The following is a 7,254-nucleotide window of genomic DNA, read 5'->3' as shown; positions in this document are numbered from 1 at the left end:
AAAAAAAAAAAAAGAATAGCTGTAAGTTTTTCTTAGATTCACTGTATCCAACTGACTGATTTTCCTTCTCCCAATTTACTGGAAATATTTTGCTTTGTTTAAAATCATAAATGGATACTGAATGTTCTTGACTTTTTCCCCTATCTATTGAGATACTTCTTTCTTAATCTGTTACTATAGTGAGCTGCTGTGATACTCATTTATTTACTTACTTGGTACAGGGTCTCACTACACAGCTCGGACTTACAGTGACCCTCCAGGCTCAGCCTCCTCGACACCAGGATTATACACGTGTCACCACACCCAGTCTCGGTGGCCAGCCTGGCATGTGGTACTGGCACAGCAAGCGGTCCTGGGGATCAAACCTGGGTCCTTGTGCTTGCCAGGGAGGGGCTCAGACTGCTAAGCTATCTCCCCAACCCTTGTGATTTATTTTTAAAGGCTCAATCAATGTTACATGCCTAGAATAAACTCAAATTAGTGATAATGGACTATTTGTTTGCTTTTGATATCAGGTTAATGGTAGCATCACAGCACAAATAGGGAAAATTTTTTCATCTTCAATTTTTTGGAAAATTTTGCAAAGAACTGACACTATTTCGAAAGTGTTTGGTAGAACTGAAGACCTGTGGGAAAGGAGTCTTCTTTGTGAGAAAGATTTTTGACTACTAATATATTTAGCGCCCAAAACACCACTTATGACTATTACTCACATCTACTTCTTGGTAATCTGTGTTTTTCATGCAATTTGTCCACTGCAGCTAAATTGTTGACTTCACCAGAATAAGGTTTATGGCATATTTCCCTATTACCCGCTTACTACTCATAGAACCACTTGTGGTCCCAACACTCGCGCTGCACGATAACCTGACTTCCCACTGTTGGTGCAGTCAGGTTTGTAATATATCAATTTTAAATTTTAAATCTTATCAAAGAACTAGTTTTTCTTTTATCGATTTTCTCTACAAGTTTTAGCTATATGTTTCACAGGTTATTGTTCGAACCTTTATTCTTTTCTTCTGTTTATTGCAGGCTTAGTTGGTTCATTTTCATGTTTCTTAGAAGAAAAGCTAAAGGCACTGATCTTAGAGCTTTCTTATTTTCTGATCTAATCATACAGTACTATAAATGTCCTTTGAAGTATTGTATCTTAAAGCTACCCATGTTTTGTTTTCTTTATACTTTTCAACTATGTCTTTGATCCATGGATTATTTACTATTATATTTAGTTTTTCAAACATTTGGAGGTTTTCTTTTCTTTTTTCTTTTTTTGTACCTTTCTGTTTTAACTTTAAATTCCATTTCAGAGACAACATGCTTCAAATTATTTGAATCCTTTAAAATTTACAGAGTTACTCTCTCTTATATTGCTCTGATACAGTTTATCTTCGTAGGGATGAAGAATTTAAATCTGACAGTAGTGAAATGATTTCCAAAAAATTGGGACAGCGGAACCCAGGTCTTCTGCTCTCAGTCTTTTTACTGCAGCACTTAAGCCACTGAAGACTCTGTATGAAAACTGCTTTTGCTTTTGTCATGTTTCATGAAACATGAGCTAAAGTACAGATATGGGCACTGGTCGGCATTATCCTGTCTCTCAACCCCCACAGAAGCATGACAAGACCATTCAATGCAATACGAATATCTCCAGAGCAAAAATACACCTTTATGTGGATGGAAAGGCTATGGGGAATAACCTGCAAAATACTGCAACAACAAGCAAACATGCGCATTCCTACGTACTCACTGGGGATGCCCAAATTCTAGATTCATCACAAATCTGAAAACTACACATTTACTTTAAACAACAGATAAAACACTTTCCAGCACTGTTATGTGGGCTAAGCCTTGGGTCTCCCACTAGGTTAGAGACCTAATCCCCAGCACCCCACAGGGTAACAGTACTTGGATGGGAGGCTTTGAAGAGGTGACTCAACTGCACAGAGAGGAAGCAGGCTTGAATCCAATCTAAATATTGTATACTTACAGGGAACAGGAATCTGAACACATGGGCGCACATAAGCTGGGAGGAAAGACCGCATGCCCACACCGGGAAAACATGAGCAGTGGCAACCGAGGGACGAGGACTCAGTAGGAACCAGTCCTTCACTCTGGATTTCCAGCTACCAGCAACGTGAGGAAACAGATTCCTCTTGTTTAAACCACCCAGTCTGTGGCACTGTTAGAACAGCCCTAGCAAAATAACACCTTTTCTGTCTTTCCTTTAAACCTGCATGCCCATGTCTTCTTTCTTTTCCACTGGTCACATCTCCCAGAACACTCCTGTATCAACTGGCACAATGTAACTCCCATTTAGGAATGATAAAATACTCACAAAGTAATGCGCAACTACTGTGACTGGCAACCCGACTGGATTAAGAGATGCTTAGCAGATCTGTAAAGCAATTTCTGGCTGCATCAGGAACCAGTGGGGAGGGATTCCAGAGACAGCTGGTGTGGAGGCCAGCAAATTGACCCAAGCTTACAATGGGTGGCACCATCCCACAGGCTTGCAGCCTGGCTGGAATGAAGGGGAAGAAGGGAGCAGTGGGCTTGTGTTCGAAAAGCTCCATTCTGGTTGCAAAGGGGCATCTTCTGCTCCCGCCTCGGCTGTGGACATCACACTCGCTTCCTCGGCCTCTCACGGCAACTCCCCAGGAGCTTCGGGCTCAGCCTCCACAGAGCTGCTATTGGCTCTCCTGGCTCTCCGGGGCACAGACGCTCAGGAGGGTGCACCTGCTTATGATCTTGCACACCCACATAACAAATCCCGTACAGAGCTGCTACCGGTTCTACTCTGTTAGTGAACCCTAATCAATAAAACTATCAATCGAAGTTTTCATGTGCCACTCGGTACATAGTTATTAACTTTAAACTCCATGTAGCTTCCCAACAAATGCATTATGCTTGGAACAGCCCTTTCTTTGTTGTTGCTGGAAGGTAGGGCACCTTTAAGAGCTGGGGACTAAAGAGAGGTTTTATAATGTGAAGAGGAAGCCCTACAGAGGGTGGGCTTAGGCTTTCTTTCTCTTCTTTTCACTTCCTAGCTACCATGAGTTAAGTAACCCACCCTGCCTTAACTGGTTGAGAGATACTTCCTCACCACAGGTGTAAAAGGATCAAGGCCAATTGTGTGCGACAAATGAATCTTTTCCCTTTTTTTCATTTTTTTAAAAAAATATATATATTTAGTAAAGGGTCTACAGGGTCTCGTCACACAGATTAGACTAGGATTCACAGTGATCCTCCTGTTTTCAGCCTCTCAAACACTGAGAGTACAGGTACACGCCACCACGCGCAGTCTCAGTCACTGTCTCAGCACGCCCCAGGGCAGGGCCGGCATGGCACACTGGGGACTGAACTTAGTCCTGCGCCTGCCTAAGCAGGTGCATTAGAACGCTGCACTCTCTGGCCGGCCCTCTTTTTCCTTCTTAAGCTGATTACTTCAGATATTATGTTCCAGTAACAGGAATCTGACTTGGAAAGCTGTTACAGTACCGGGAAGCTGACGTGGGATAAAGAGGCAATTTCCTTATAATCTCAATCCTACATTATGGTAACAAACCTACTTCACCCAAGTTTACACACTGCTCTGGTACCAAATTTATTTGTTTATGTATGTATAAATGCATGTATGTACTTTTGAGACAAGGTCTTGCTGCATAACTTAGGCTGCCCCTGGACTCACTATGTAGCCCAGGCTGGTCTCAAACCTGTAGCAGTCTTCCCCAGCATGCACCACCACACCCGACTCTTCTACCAAATTCTAAATGGTAACAAGTCACTGGAACACTCATTATCCTTCTAAAAAGTAAGTATCTCTGTATTTCTTGATAATGTAAGAGAAAGAACAGAGAGGAAGACTTCTTAAACTTGATGGAATGAGTGATATTTGGCATTTCTGTTCTGAATAGCAGCATGGTGTATGAACACCAAAGCCTTTGAAAGACCTTCCTCAGCAACAAAGCAGTTGCTAATAAAAATCTATCTGTATTCTTCTTCTGTTTCAGCTCCAGGTGCTTAAGAAATATGAAGTAGGACCGGAAACTTCCAGAGAACGCTAACAGAGACAGTGATTAAGGTACCTTAATTCCCTTAAAACTGTGACTGTCTACCCTTTTTGTTTTGGTTTGTCTGTAGACTGAGACAGGTTTGTCTTAGCCTAGCCTGGCCTCAACTCACATCGATCCCCCGCTCTTCACCTCCTGAGTGTAGGGATTCCATGCGTGCGCCACCACATTGGCTTGCCATTTTACTTTGGCATACATACAATACTTGGGCAAACATATTTTTAATAAAAACTGCCAGCACTATGTATTGCTTAGATTTGCCAAGGATAGTAATCAGATGTAATTTTTACCTCTCTGAAATAATATCAGAGAATAGCTAAGGTCAGGTGGAAACTCTGGTTTATTTAATCTCTATTTTTTATGAAAAACATATATATGGATGCATGCACTGGAAAAGCAGGAGTGTGGAAAAGGCTCAGACCAAAAATAGATGATCTATGACATATACCTAAGCTTTGCCATCTCAACAAAATCTTTGAGACCTGGGGAGATAGCTCGGTAGGCTAAGTGCCTGCCTGGCAAGCACAAGGACCTGGGTTCAATCCCCAGTACTGCATGCCATGCCCACCCTGGAACCTTGGGTGCACCATGACAGCCCCCAAAACAAGCATGTGGGCATCTGCCTGTAACCCCAGTGCTGGGAAGGCTGAGAATGGAGGGTCACTATGAGTCCAAGCTGCATAGTGTGACCCTGTACCAAATGAATGACTAAATGAGTAAATAAATTCTTTGGCATAAAACCAGCAATTCAAATAAGTATACTGTTTTTCATTATGCAAAACCACAAAACACTGACTGAAGTTCATACTGTTCACCTTGATCCTACTGAAAAAAGTATGTAGGACCTCAAGATATAACTACTGTATCATATGCTGGATACCTCCGAATTAGTATTTTAGCTATACGGAACATTAAGGGTTTATTCCATACACACGTTTTCCTGTCAAAATTTTGAAGGGTTTTTAAATGTACTATGTGTATCTCGGGATACACAGCTACTTTCTCTCAAATGAATAAGAAGATTTGTACTAATAGTGTTTGACAGGATATCATGTCTGCATCTTGTACTATAACTCTACAAAGACAACAATATGCAATGTATTAATTAGCATAACTGTCCTACTAACCTGTTTTGAATCTGTCTCATTGCTATTTGTTTCTCAATAAAATTAATAAAAAAAAACCCAAACATACTATGTGGATAATTTGTATGTTTAACAGTACTTCCCAGAAATTTAAACTCTTGCTTTCTTTTTGATAAAATTTCTCGTTTAAAAAGAAATATTCCTGTAATTCTTGGGAGCTATTGGGGGGGGGGAACGGAGGCAGAAGGATTACAAGCTGAAGGTCAGCAGAGGCAACTCAGCAAGACCCTGTCTCAATATCAAAAATAAAATAAATAACCATATAAGCACTCGCCGCACTGTCTGTGTATGGGTGATGCTGTTCACAAACACCCACAGGTACAGTACTCCATCCCAAGAGCTCAGTTATTCTCGGAGAGGACTCACCTACACAAGCTAAGGATAAAGGCTCTCATTTGTGAAACACAGGAGCCTTCTGAAAAGCAGGGACTGGACACGATACTGCTACCTTGATGCTAGTGTTTCTGAACAAGGCGCAGTGTTATGAGCTCTAACCTAGTCTTTCCTCCTCCGGCTGACTGATCAGCTGACTCTGGCGGATACTTCAGATTAGCACCAGTCAGGAGCAGGAGCAAACAGTGAGTGAGCGTGAGAACTGGAGAGCAATGGCACAGGCAGCCTCCCACCTGCAAGCCGCTGTCTTCGTGTCTATTGCTAGGATCTGATGTAGCATTAAAGGAGTAAGCAGAGAAGGGAGGATCCAAGGAAAGCAGGGAGAGAAGAAGAGGGAAACCTCAGCAGCACGAGTGGAGCCCAAGAGGGCCGCTGAGCACGACCTGGGCCTCACTGGCCCTGACCTTGCCCATGTGCAAAAGCCAGAGCCTCAGTTAAGAGCGAAGCACACTCCTGCCCAGAAGAGCGTCGGGGTGGGGGCAGGTGAGGCCCGACCGCCACTGCATGCCAACACCACGTAGTAGGTAACAACATGAACGAGCTACAATCTGGCTGCTGCTTCTGTCTTCCACATTTTCCATGAAAATCCACACAGCAAACTCCAGGTCTGGGAATGTGGCTCAGATGATTCAAGATGATGTATTACAAAAAAGCCATCACACACACACACACACACACACACACACACGATGAAAAGAGCTAGCAAAACATGCAACTCATAAGAGAATGAATATTTACATAGGTGCTCGTTAAGTATCAATTCTTTTTTTTTTTTTTGTGGAACCGGGGATTGAACTCAGGCCCTTTCACTTGTCAGGGAAGCACTTACTCTACTGAGCCATCTCCCTGGCCTTCAATTCAAATTTTATAGTCAGTGAAAATGTCCTTCAAGAATCAAAGCAAAATAAAGACATAATTTGATAAAAGCAAATCAATCTCTCCCCCCCCCCTTTCTGCCAACTGCACTGAAGGAGAGTAATACCAGAAAAAAACTTGAATCTTCAAGAATGAATTAAGAAACCAAAGTGTTCTAAAATTAGGTACTGGTGATGGTCACACCATAACCAGTGAATAATGTAAAATCCACTGAAGTGCAGAAGTACTTTAAAGGGTGAATGACAACTCATAAAATGGAGCCGGTCAAATAGCTCAGTGGATTAGGGGTTTGATCCCTGGGCCTGCAGTACTGGTCCGGCCCCGGGACACACTGAGATGACAACTGAGACTGGGCATGGTGGCACACACCTATAATCCCAGTACTTGGGAAGCTGTAAACAGGAGGATCACTACGAGTCTGATCTAGTAGTGATACCCTGAACACTCTATAGACCTTTCCCTAAAATACAGGAGGTAGAAAGAAAAAAAAAAAACCCTCATAAAATGAAAGGTTTATATAAAATAGCTAGGGCCGCAGCCCGCTAGCAGAGCATCTGCCTCACGTGTGAAGTGCTGGGCTCAAGCACTGGTGCCCACCCCAAGGGAGCCGTGCCAGGCAGAGCCAGAGGTGGAGACAATGACACTCAGAAGCATAAGCAGTGAATATGTAAAAGATTTCTAACATAGAGTCCAGGACAGAAATGCAAATTGATATTCGAATATGATCACGGATGTTAAAGAATAAGCCCAGGGCCAGGGAGATGGCTCAG

At 42.6% G+C, this 7,254-nt stretch overlaps 1 protein-coding gene across 2 annotated transcripts in view; it reads right to left on the bottom strand.

The window, feature by feature from the left end:
• Positions 1 to 7,254, bottom strand: part of Akt3 (AKT serine/threonine kinase 3) — a 284,685-nt gene that overhangs the window by 12,553 nt on the left and 264,878 nt on the right. The window lies entirely within an intron of this gene.

This window comes from Octodon degus, unplaced genomic scaffold (assembly GCF_000260255.1).
Source record: "Octodon degus isolate 3935 unplaced genomic scaffold, OctDeg1.0 scaffold00017, whole genome shotgun sequence".
In the NCBI taxonomy this organism is placed as follows: Eukaryota; Metazoa; Chordata; class Mammalia; order Rodentia; family Octodontidae; genus Octodon; species Octodon degus.
Note: the sequence above shows the minus strand (reverse complement) of the source record. Positions and strands in the feature narration are given on the sequence as shown.